The sequence below is a fragment of the Halichoerus grypus genome, chromosome X (assembly GCF_964656455.1).
Source record: "Halichoerus grypus chromosome X, mHalGry1.hap1.1, whole genome shotgun sequence".
Lineage (NCBI taxonomy): Eukaryota > Metazoa > Chordata > Mammalia > Carnivora > Phocidae > Halichoerus > Halichoerus grypus.
In genome coordinates, this window is record NC_135727.1 from 67,681,537 (window position 1) to 67,694,705 (window position 13,169).

General features: G+C 41.9%; 1 protein-coding gene across 1 annotated transcript in view; it reads left to right on the forward strand.

Moving 5' to 3' along the window:
• The first annotated feature begins 352 nt into the window (after positions 1–352).
• Positions 353–13,169, forward strand: part of NEXMIF (neurite extension and migration factor) — a 150,205-nt gene continuing 137,388 nt past the window's right edge. Inside the window, exon 1 of the mRNA XM_078063939.1 lies at positions 353–934. The gene's annotated coding sequence lies outside the window, so the exon portion shown is untranslated. The remainder of the gene's footprint in view (positions 935–13,169) is intronic.

A 13,169-nucleotide genomic window follows, 5' to 3' on the forward strand; every position in this document is an offset into this window, starting at 1 on the left:
CGCCTAAGGGGAGGGAGGGACAGACGGACAGAGTGGGAGGGGGCACATGAGGAAGGGACCGTAGACAAGGTAGAGAGCGCAGGAGGGAAAGGGAAGGCTGTTCTGGGGAAGGGAGATACTGGGGGGAACGCGGCCAGCAAGCACAACCGTGTTGGAGGAAACAATGGCAGGGGCAATAGCGATGGTGGCAGCCGAGGCAGTCCCACTCTGGGCACCTTTCTGAATGGGCAGAGGCATCTCAGGGAGAAGGGGAGACCAGGCAGCGCCCGCCGAGGCTCTGAGAAAAGCAGCGGAGGGAGGGGAAGGAGGAGGAGGAGGAGAGAGGGGGGAGGGGGGACGAGGCAGGGGGAGAACCCGGGACGGAAAACCAGTAGCATCAGCATCAGCATCAGCAGCCGCCACCGCCACACCAGTAGCAGTAGCAGTAGCGGCAGTAACAGCATTTAGCAATAGCTTTAACGACTACGGCGACAGTAGCAGCCGCCCTCCTCTCTCCCTCCCGCCGACCGCCGCAGCCACCGCACTGAGAGGGCTCCCGCGCCGCGCGCGCAGCCCGCTGCTGAGGTAGCCCGGCCCGAGCGTGCGGTGGTGCACCCGAAGCACGGAGCCCGGGAGCAGCCCATAGGCACTGCGGTGCTGAGTTTCAGGGCCAGAGCCCGACAGCTCTGACTCCATCTAGCACCGCGGCGGCGGCGGCGGCGGCGGCGGCGCCTGAGGGACACAGGCGCGTCCACCTGGCGGGCCTGGCGCATGGAGCTGAGGCAGAGGCGGCGGCGGCGGCGGCAGCAGTAGCAGCGGCGGCGGCGGCGGCGGCGGCGGCAGCTCAAGCAGCTGCGGCGACGGCGGCAGCCCAGCCTTGACTGCGACCGCGCTAGTTCCAGCGCCCGCTGCCTGAGCCCGCCAGCGACTTGCGCCTCCTGAGTCGGCCTGTGAGGTGAGTACGAGCGTTACCAACCAGCTCCCTGGCCTTCTCGCAGGCTCCCCGGCTGGCTCGAGGTGGCAAGGGGTGGAACGAATTGAGGGAAGCCAAGCTCAAAGAGGAGGAAGGGAAACGGAAGGGAGGACCTCTGTGTGAGAATGGCGTGCATTTGTGTGTCTGTGTACGAGGGAGCGAGGCGGTAAGGGCGAGAGATCTCGGCTAGCCCTGACAGGCACTGCAATCTAGGAAAGGCCTCTGCTTGCGCTGGGAGAAGGGGGAGGGGAAGCGAGCGGGCCGGAGCCTTGGCGCTCACACGCACACAGCCCGGCATCGAAGACAGCAGTGTGCCGCCTCCTTTCGGGCTGGTGCCGGAGAGATCCTGGCCAGGGAACTGGCACCAACACCACACGCTTCCGCGCGAGCGGGAAAACCCACGCGGCGGCCGCGACTGGGAGCCAGGGCCAAAGCGGCAAAGGTGCGAAGTACGGTCGTCAGCGCCCCCTACGCGCTTGGGGCTGCCCTGCCAACCAAGGAGCGCTCCCCAGCACACGCCACCCGACCGAGGGCCGCGGTAGGGTGTGTGTTGGGGGCCCCAGCGAGCCTCGCCCAGCTTGTCACCTTCGCGGAAATTGGCCCTCGGCCCCTTCCCGCTTTCGGTGGCAATCGAATTGACACTTTCCTGCGTGGCTTCTGGTGCTTCGCTCTGCCGCGCCCCGCTGCACACGTCCGCTGGGGTCTCGCACACCCGGTGGGGCTGGGAGGCCGCGAGCCGGTGTGGGGAGCGGGGCCCGCTCCGGGAAAGTATGGAAAACGCGCCGCTGAGTTGGCGCCGTTCTGCTGAGGAATCCAGTGGTTTCAGCATGACTGCTTCTCTGTCTGATTCGTGAGGGACCGAATCACCCGCGCAAGGTTTCCTGTCTTTTTCGAAGTTAAAAAAAAAAAAAAAAAAATTTGGCATCTCCATTTCAACATCGGTACACTTGATTTTTGTCGAGCTTCTGGTTGCATTTTGGAATCAGTGGGTTTTATATTTTGCTTTTGGGTTTTGGCTCCCAGCATATTGTTGAATTCTGTGCACAGCAGTGTACTTAGCTATGTGGCCTTTTCCTAACGTTCCATTTTCTAGACTCTTATCTGAAGAGACGTGATTTGTGTGTAGGGCTGCTAGAGCTGTTTTTAAAAAGCATCGAAAGCATGTCAACCAGTGATTTAAATATCTCCTCGGTTGTTTTTGGCGGAGGAGCTGAGTGTGCTGATAGTTCCTGAAATATTTTGCTTGGTGAGGAAAGGTGTTCCAATAGTCTTCTCTGAACTACAGAGACCATTCGGGTTTCAGGGGATGAATCTCCCTTACATCTTTTACACATAGGGTGCCATAATCAAACATTTTATTTACAGCAGTGATGTTCTCGTGGCTGAGGAGAATTTACACTTATTTAAAATACATTTTTAGAAGGGAACAGAAAAGCCCTAAGTAACTGTCATTTTACATATTAACTGGGAAACTGGATAATCAAATAAAACTGGCTGAGTGTCTGAAACTATCCCAGTGAAATATGTGGCTGTGAATATAATTAACCATCTGTCTAGTGAGCAATTTAAATTTGGGCTGGTACATTTTTATTACAGTGTCTAATTTCTGGAAGACTTGTACATTTTACCCAGCAGTAACAACAAAAACGTATTTGCTTACTAGGTCAAAGATTTAATTGTGTGGTGGTGGGATTTCCCTTCCTCCCCGCCCGCCCCCATCTTTCCTAGTCCTCACACCTTGACCTGGGAGATCAAAATGAGCCTCTTGTTTTTGCAAATGGCATATTTGCAATAGAAGAACTCAAACTGGTAGCTAGTGATTAGACATTTTTGTTTCTCAGAAATACCTTCCAATTGCATGCATTTGAGTTGAACAAAATATAATTTTTTGTGTACATGTGTTCAGATGGAGTAGGGTGATTCAACAAAATTCAAGACTTGAAATTTGACTCCATTTACTTTCTTTTATCTTAATTATCCACCTAGCTCTTCCCTAGCTGTCCCAACCACCTTTCCACACTCCACAAACACACACTCACGCACACACAAAATCATATCCTTTTGTCCTTATAACCAGTTTCTTAGGTTAACAGTATTCAAATCTGTGATTTTATCAGTATGTTGAGAAACTGCTTTTTTTTTTTTTTTGAAATCAAGAGTGTAAAATACAATACCATGAAAGGACATTGTACATATTTTTAAATTTTTCCCTATTATGTGATTTTAACCAGATATTTGTTACTAGGAAAAAAAGGAATAGATTTTGGGTGGAGATGGAATGGCCCTAGAAGATTAAATTTAAAATAGCTGTTGTTAACATAACAGAACAGAACATAATAAAAATGAACCACTGATTGATTGTGCAGTGGACTAGAAAAAGTCATTTAAAGGAAAATACTTTTAAAACAAATATTTGGCTAAATAATAGCTTTGATTAATGGGTAACAATTATGTAAGCACATGGTAGAATTTGACATATGTCAAGTTTGTTAAATAAATCAACCTGTTCAGTGAATAAATCTTTGATGCATCAATGCTTTTTAAAACACACAGGCGCACACACACACACACACACACGCAAACCTATAACACCCTGTTGCCAAAGTCAAACAAGTGCAGAACACTGTCACTTTCTCTGTTTCACTGCCTCTTTTCTCCATTTTTATTTTTTTCACAATCCTCTGATTACCTGTAAACTACCCAGTAAGCAGAGAGAACTAAAGATATGGTGGTGTTGCCTGTGTTTAGGAGTGGGAGAAAAGAGATGAGGAAAGTGATTAAGTGCTGGATTTTAAACACTCAAAGATGTGCTCATCTGACAAAATCACCATGGAGGTCCTGGTTTCACCAAAGTATTTGCTTAACCAAGAGGGACTAGCCTAACCCAAAAAGCATTCATTGATTGCAGTTTCTCTGTTCCTAAGTCCAGTTCTAGTGAATACTTTTTTTCCCCTCCAAATACCTTAGTAAAGGGAGAGAAGGAGATTCTAACTGGCCTTTGATTGTCACATTATCTTTAAACTTATTTATCTGGTGACACATACATGGTGTAAGTGTTCCTGCTTGTAGCAACCAAAAAGAGAGAAGAACCAAGGATGATAGGGAAGGGAAATGATATAATAAGGAGTAGGTCATCTGGCTACCCTGCTTTTCCGCTAAGATTTCAGTGACAATAGCCAGACCTCCAGTATCTTTTAAGTCTTCTTTAACATATGAAAATCCCTTTAGAAACTTCCTTTATCTCTATTAAGTTGATCTCCCTCAACTTAAAAGTTTATAATCAATCACTCCTCACAATCACAGTGCAGCTCTTTCTGCCCACAGGTCTTGCCCCCACGTTTTAATACAAACACCTATTTTCACAGAAAAAAAAAACAAAACAAAACAAAACAAGATTTCAGGTTTGGACATTTTAATTTTTTTTTATTTTTCCTTTTACCTCCTATGAAAAATTTGTCCATCAACTAGCTCCCTCATTAACAGTTTCTCCACCAGAAAGCACCCTTTCAAACCCAAGGTCATAGGGTTGGACATAAAGGACTTGCCATGCTCTTTGTGCCACTTTTCCAGGGCTGCTTGAAAACAAAACAAAGGGCACTGGATGAGACTGCATCATCACTTGGGCCTACCTTTAACTTCAGATCTTTTCTCTCACCAAGAAAATTTCATTTTAGGCAGAGATCACCATTCCTTTCTTCTTAAGCAACACTAGCCTTCTGCAAAGTAAGCACATCACAACCTTGGGGAGATCTGGTCTGGGATGGGGTCAGCCTGGAGAATGGAGGGTGGTGGGGAGAAGCTGCCTTATACTGATGGTAGGGTCTTTCCTGGGCCAACTATAGGTAAGGGGTGAGGATGCTCTTTGTCTCTCTTCCCTTCAGTCCTTCATTTCCCTTGGTGATCTGCAGGCCTCTGCTAGGGAATGTGCTCTTTTTGGTCTCTTTTTCTGTTGATAAGCACTATGACTTGATGTCTTTCCCTCCCTTGTTCTCTGGTAGAAAAAGGACTGAAATCTTCAGGACCAACTATTATGCATATAATTTTTATTTTTCTAAAAAGCATTTTAATAGGTCATTGTATCCATTCCCAACAAAATGATTTTGATATAAACAATTATCTACTATTTTCTCAAACACTCCCAAACCTCATTTAAAAAGTTACATCTTTCTCCCTTAGTAGCCCCTTTCAAGTATTACACAACTAGCCTAAGCAAGGAGCTACTCCTAATATTTAACCTGAGGGGGTTTAGAGGTTAGAGACCAAGATTATACCATGGGCCTGACTGCTAGAGTAATGCCAAGCCATCCTCCATTGAGAAAAGGCACAGAGATAGATTTTCTTTGGGGCAAGTTAAACCATTTCCTCTATGGAGGTCTGTAAGCGGTGTGGCCATATGCTATGGTTTAAACCTCTTGTCCCAGCATACTTATTTCACCCTCAAAGGCGTCCCAGTTTGGACAAAAAATTCTGTGGTCATCCTAACTATAAGGCATCTTTAAATCAAACAAAGAGGTGCTATCTGCATGCTGGAGCAGGGCTATTATTTTCATGAAAGACTGGTGATAGGTAATAAGCTTAAAGCATACCAGAAGGCATTTGGGTTTAGAAAGATCATCTTTACCATGGCTGTTTTAAGACAAAAGAAGGTTGTACAAACAGAAGTGTGAATTCATCTTTTTAGAATATGTTTTGAGAAATGCACAAGTAATTATCTCTCTGTCCCAAATAGTTTGCATGTGGTCTTGCCAAATGTAAATATAGAAATTATATCTATATTTATATGTATATATCTATATGTAGCTATTACATATATTTCCATTTGCTTTTTCTGTAATGGCGAAGATGACCTTTTAAACTACTTTCCAGTTCTAAGTATCTATGATTGGCCTTCACTGATCTAGGGCAGGGGTCAAAAGGAACTATGGTCCACAGGCCAGATCTGGCCCAGTATGGAAAAAGAATAATGCAAACAGGAAGAAAATGTGGAGCTATTTAGAGTTGCTTTTGCAAATGTTTTCAAGTGTCTCCTTCGTAATTGAGCTTTACTTAGGCCAGTGTTAAAATGGGTCCACAGTTCCTGAACATGTACTTATCAGCTGATAGTTAGGGTTTCAGAGATAGTTCAGAACCTGGTGGAGTGGCTGGGTGATGACCCCAAAAGTAAAATCCACATGTGAATTTGTTTGTTTAAGTCCAAACGTTAATAGTGATCTTTTCTTTCCTGCCTGTTGCAGTAACCTAAATTTTGTGGTGCTACTAAATTCTTTCTGGCCTCCTTTCCAATATTTGCCATGTTATTCCAAGCATGCATGTGATTTATTAACCCAGAGACCAGGTCTCAGTAACTTGCTTGAACAGAGACCTTCTGTCTCTTTAGTTACTAAATAACTGGAACACATTCTGAAGACATGCTTTACTGAGTAAGGGAGTAGGAAAAGTGGGCCATCACCACCTAGCTTAGTGGTTCCTAACCCTTATTTTTGGCATGAACTCCTGTGAAAATTCGATGAATGCCAAGGAAACTGTCTACAGAAAAGTGCACATTTACATATATGACACTTGCGTACATTTTTAGGAAGTCCAACCATACATTCTGATTTAAAAACCTCTGCACTAGCCTTTGCTCAGTTGTTACAAGAATTCCTGTTGCATGGCTTTGATGGTCAGGGTAGCTTGAAATGGAAGCCATGAAAATGATTCTTTCAAGAAAGCCCCTTATTAATATACTTCTGGTCCACTGCTCTCTTACAAGCATTTTTCTGATTAACCTGCACAAGTATTTTTATTATGAAAAAGGATCACTTAGCACTCACTTTGACTGACTATTCTCACCAAAAACAAGTCAAGGATAGTATCCCTAAATCCTTGATTTGTCAACTTTCAAATTCTTAAGAATGCCTGTTCAACACTCACTCTTCACAAATTCATTATTAATACATGAAATATATTCCATAAAACCTCATGCATGTTTGCCTGCCCACATCTCTCTTTCATCTACCTCTTTTTATATGTTTATCTTAGCCAATGGCCTTGACCAAAATAGGGAACTTTTGCTAGCATCAATTGAGAGAGGAAGGTGGTATCCAGATATCTTCACGAGGACCCCTGGTACTCATGGACATTTTGGATTATTTAGCCATCGTGGTGATCTAACATGATATATTAAAAGCAAAGCTCCTTAAGCTCTGCAAACAAGAACATATGCCATATCTGTGTCTTACAGTTGGGGTGGTAGGAATTGGTGGTATCCCTATCCATGAATAACTGTTTATCGCTTGTCTCTGCTTTTTATCTTAGCAGTCTGGAGTATGGCAGAGTATGAGGGCTAATAGAATCCTAAATTTGGAAAGGTCATTAATCATTATATCTACTTTAATTAGCAAACATTTATTGAGCACCTACTATATGCTAAGCACTGAGATACTGGGGACAGAAAAGAATAAAACAGATTCTCTTGTCTTATAGGAAATTAGCTTTGTTCCTAGCTAGATCTTTTTATCATCTGTAATAATTTACCCCAGGCTTTTTCTAATTCGATGCATTTTTCTATTGTTTCTATATTCTCCCCATTAGAAAATAAGTGTAGATGCCCTGTTTTTTTTTTTAAGATTTTTATTTATTTATTTGACAGAGAGAGCACAAGCAGGCGGAGCCCCAGGCAAAGGGAGAGGGAGAAGAAGATTCCCTGCTGAGCAGGACCCCAAAGCAGGGCTCGATCCCAGGACCCTGGGATCATGACCTGAGCCGAAGGCAGACACTTAACCGACTGAGCCACCCAGGCAACCCCCCTTTTTTTAATATATTTTTTTATTTATTTAAGATGCCCTGTTTTAACACAACAGAAAAATTCATTGCAAACAGGTATCTGTAGCTGAGACAAGATTTTCAGCCTTCATGGCACAAATGCTTCTGTTCTTATTTCTGCATTGACTTAGGAGGCCCTATTTAATAAAGAGTAACATGTTTCTTTTCCCTGCAATTCTGAGGCAAGATTTCTATCATTGCTATCATTGGTAATGTGGAATTGCAAATACCATTAGCCATGATGTATTAACCACTGAGTTAAGACTATAGTACAGAGTTACTGACTTTTGAATAATGAATTGAATGTACTCTGCAAAAAGCCAGCTGTCCATCTTTGAGTGATTTAGTTTTTAACCACTAGTTGGTGATTGTATTAGTTTGCCATGGCTGCTGTAACAAATTATCAAAAACCTAGTAGTTTATAAACAACATTAATTTATTTTCCCACAGTTCTAGAGGTCAGCAATCTGAAATAGGTCTCACTGGGCTAAAGTCAAGGTGTGGGCAGGGCTGCATTTTTTTCTGGAGGCTCTAGGAGAGATTCTCTTTCCTTGCCTTTTCCAGCTTCTAGAGTTTGCCCACATTTCTTGGCTCAAGGGCACCCTCCATCCTCAAAGTCAGCAATGGTAGATTAATTCCTTATATTGCATTCCTTCAATCTTGCTTTCGTTGTCTCATGTCCTTCTCTGACTCTCACTCTTCTGTCTCCCTCTTCCACTTTTAAAGACCTCTGTGCTACATCAAGTCTACCTGGATAGATAATACAGAATAATTTCCTCATCTCAAGGTTGGTTGATTTGCAACCATAATTTCATCTGCAACCATAATGCCCCTCCTGATATATAACTTAACATATTCACAGGTTCTTGAAGTAGGATGTGGACTACTTTAAAGGGTCATTACTCTGCTTACCACACTGACTTGATTTTTTTTTTCTTTATCTTTTGAAATAATTGTAGATTCACAGTATGTTGTAAGGACAGAGATGTCTTATATACCCTTCACCCGATGTCCCCAAATGTTACATCTTACATATATATATGTGTATATATACGTATATATATACTTATATATATATATACACACACACACACACACACACACACACACACACATATATATATATATATATATATACACGTATATATATATATAAGATCAAAATCATGAACTCGACATTGGAACAATGGGTGTGTTTAGTTCTGTGTCATTTTATCACATGTGTAGATTTGTGTAACCACTACTACAATCAAGATAAAGTACTCTTCCATCACCACGAAAGATCTTTCTTATGCTATTCCTTTATTTTCTTTATAGTCACACTTACTCCCCTCACTCCCACTATCCCTAACTCCTGGCAATCATTAATCTTTTTTTATATCTATAATTTTGTCATTTCAAAAATATTATATAAATGGAGTCATGGAGTATGTTACCTTTTCAGGTTGACTTTTTTATTCAGCATGCTTCTCTTGAGATCTGTCCAAGTTGTTTTATGTATAAACAGTACATTCTTTTTTACTATTGAACAGTATTCCATGGTATGAATGTATCACAGTTTGTTTAACACTTACCTGTTGAGGAACATTTTGGTTGTCTCCAGTTTTTGGCTCTTACAAATAAAGCTGTACAGGTTAGTGTACAAGTTTTCATGTAAGCATAAATTTTCATTTCTCTGGAGAAAATGCCAGAGTGTGGTTGCTGTATCCTATGGTAAGTGCATGTTTAGTTTTTAAGAAATTGCAAAACTATCTTCCGGAGTGCCTGCACATAACTTATCACAATCTACTAGTATCAACATTTTACCTGTTTGAGTAAACTTAAACTTTTATCCTCCCTTATTTATAATATTGTTGAATTAAGCATATCCTCTACATATATTTAGAACCACATCAGACAGTGTTACAATTTTTGTTTCAACTATCAAACATAACTGAGAAAACTCAACAGGAGAAGCAAAGTCAATTGTATTTACTCTTACTTTCCCTTTTTCTGTTGTTCTTCCTTCCTTCCTGAGGTTCTGCAATTCCTTCTTTTATATTTTCTTTCCATTTAGAGAACTTTCTTTTGCCATCCTTTTAGTGCAGGTTTGTTGGCAAACAATTTTCTTTCATCTGAGAATTTCTTAATTTCCCCTTTATTCTTGAAGGATGTTTTTACAAGACACAGGATTCTGAGTTAACAGTTCTTTTCTTTCATCACTTGAAAAAAGGTTGTGCCACTGCCTTCTGGCCTCCATGGGTTCTGATGAGAAATCATTCAAATTGTTTTCTTCCCCTGTAGTTAAGGCATCATTGCTCTCTCACTACTTTCAAGATTTTTTTTCCCATGTCTTTAGAGTTTTCAGAACTTTGACTATGATGTGTTTGGCATGGATTTCTTTGGGTTCATCCAGTTTGTAATACTCTCAGCTTGAATCTGTAGGTATGTATCTTATGCCAGATTTGGGAAGTTTTCAGCCATTATTCCTTTGAATACCTTTTCTGTCTTGCCTTCTCATATCTTATTGTTCCAGTCCTCCTCTAATGACAGGAAAGTTAGATATTTTTAATAGTCTCATAGGTCCCTGAGGCCCTGTTCATTTTTTTCAGTCTATTTTTCTCTGTTCTTCAGATGAATAATTTCTATTATTCTATCTTCAAGTTGGCTGATTCTTTCCACAGTCCTCTCCATTCTGCTATAGAACCCATCTGTTGAGATTTTTTTAAGTTTCAGTTATTGTATTTTTCATTTCTAAAATTTACACTTGGTTCTTCCGTGTGTCTTCTATTTCTTTGCTGAAACTTTATTATTTTTTTTGTTTCAAGAGTGTCATTGATTATTGAAACATTTTTATCATGACTGCTTTAAAATATTTGTGAAATAATTCTAACATCTCTGTCATCTTGGCAGAGATGAATACTAGGGAGATATGGGCAATAGGGAACTCACCTGGATAGTATGGACCCAGCAGAGTTGGTAGAAACTATATCATAGTATTAACTGAATTTTTTCCTCTTGACTCTTGTAAGAGAGGTGGAGTGACATGCTACAGATTCCTGTACTACTCTGTTTGGTTAAAGAGATAATCTCCCCTATTGGGGAGAAGTTAGTTTGTTTATTCATAACAACACACACTCCATCTCCATGACTGAAATAACGATTGAGGAAATATTAACAGAAAGGAGTAGGTTATGAAAAGGGTATTTCTTCTTTTTTTTTTTTTAGAATCTAGGGTTTATCTGGCATCTTTGTGGCCCCAATGTTCAGATCCCTGAAGCTTCCAGCATCTCAGCCAGGTGGGAAGCATTTGTGAAAGAACTCTGTCCTTCACAGAGCTCCATGTTAACTTCTTGGCACTTTTTGTCCAAGGCTCAGAGAATCAGTTGACCCTTTTACACAGCTTCTTTGTGCACTGGCATAACTGTTGCTTTCTGAAATCTCTCTTTCCTTTGACTTGTAGGGGTTTCCTCAATGTAGATTCAGTGTTTTTGATCTCCCCTTGGGGCAGTTCAGTAACATTTTCCTTACTGGCTCTCTGTATTTGTGTGTATATCTCTGTGTGCTTGTTTTTATGGACTGCCTATCTACTGTACCTCTTGGCAAAGAAAGAAGTATACCCGCTGTTTACTGAGTCACATTGCCTTTTCCTATAGCAAATGTTATATGTGCAAAGCTGTAGCCTTGACATGTTAAGATGTTTCATAAATGACACAGTCAAATCCATTTGGCTAAATAGGTGAAAGGAAGGGGAATTGTGCCAGGCTACAGTGAGTTTCACGGATTTATGTGGTTTGACTTAAAGCTAAACAAAAACACATATGCATCTGAAGAGGAAGCAGTTTGAAATTTGTGTGGTAAAGAGAAAGATAGGCATGCTTTATAACCCAAAGCCAAAGTGTTGGTTGTTAAACCCAAGGCTATGGCTTACCTAGATCCTTTCATGTGTGTGTGGGGGGGGAAGAGGTGAATATGCCTGGTCCCTTACTCAAAGATGTGGAGATGATATGGTGGGAAAAACCAAAATCCCAATTTGTCACTTTGTCTCTCAAGAAGGCTCCAAATATGCTATTTAATTCTGAAGACAGTGGTCACCAGTTAAGCAGAGTGGCCAAAGGGTCAGGGTACTGCTATACAGATCTGGGAAGAGAACTTAGAATCAGCCTTCCTTGCCATTGATCTCACTCTTTTCCTATAAGCCACTGTTTTGTTTTGTTTTTTGGTCCTATTTGAACAGTTCTTTGGTAGCTACACATTTCTATATATTTAGCACCTGAATAAATGGAAAGACAGACTTGTTTATTGTTCAGTTAAGGTGGTGATGTCATGATATTACTGATCCCAATGATTCATGATTCATCAAGGCCAAGTTACTTCTAGCCAACCACTGAAAGATGCTAAAGAACAGGTAGGTGGACTAATCTCTCTCTTTTGATTTTCACCTCTACCATTCTACCCTCAGGTATGAGTTTGATATCTTCCAACATGGAGTCCCATTGACTAATGGAAGCCTTAAGTGGATATGGCTAATGTCAGGAATGAGGGTCCTTTATTTTTTGAAAGTTGAGTTTATTAAACTGAAAAGTCTACAGGACTGCCTCAGGTATCCAGGGCATATACTAGACAAAAGCAGCCTCAAATTACTCTTTTTTCTTTAGAGAGAGAGAGAACAAGCGGGATGAGGGGCAGAGGGAGAAGCAGGCTCCCTCTCACTAAGCCCGGTGCGGGGCTCAATTCCGGGATTCCAGGATCATGAGCTGAGCCGAAGGCAGATGCTTAACCAACTGAGCCACCCAGGCGTCCCGTCTTTTAAATGAAAAGCCATTTGGCATAATAGGTACTGAAAGGAAAAGTGTGATCCTACCTCTTTATTTACCCTCTGTCCTTTTGGACTTCTTCAGCTTTTTTCTGATCTCTGTGGTTCTGACCCCACTCCCAGTAACCCTCTAGGAGGCCCTTGGTAATGAACTTCTCCCTGCTCCATGTCATCTACTTATGGCACTGAAATGCTGTTTGTCACGAGATGTAAGGTATCACTGGTCATCTGGGCCCAGAGGAGGGTGCAGGGAAGACCAGCTATTTCTAGACCCTGGGGTAGAAGGAGTGCTCAAGCAGCTGAGACAATTTGAGGTGGGAGAGGCTGCAGTGAACAATAGGGCAGAGAGCTGCTGTCTTGTTGCTGAGATGGCCAGCTGAAGGAGACAACTGTGTGTTTAGTAGACCTGAGGAAGTGAAAATTCAGACTGATGTGTCTTCATTCAAGAGACTAAGTTATGTTAGGGGAGTATAGGCACTAATACTGCCAGTAATAACACCTTATAATTCTATAGCCCTTCTCTTCTAAAGAATTTAAAAGGCTCCAATGTTTTATTTCATTTGGCCTCACAAACAACCTCATGGACTTAGGAAAGATAAATATTGAAGACCGTGCATG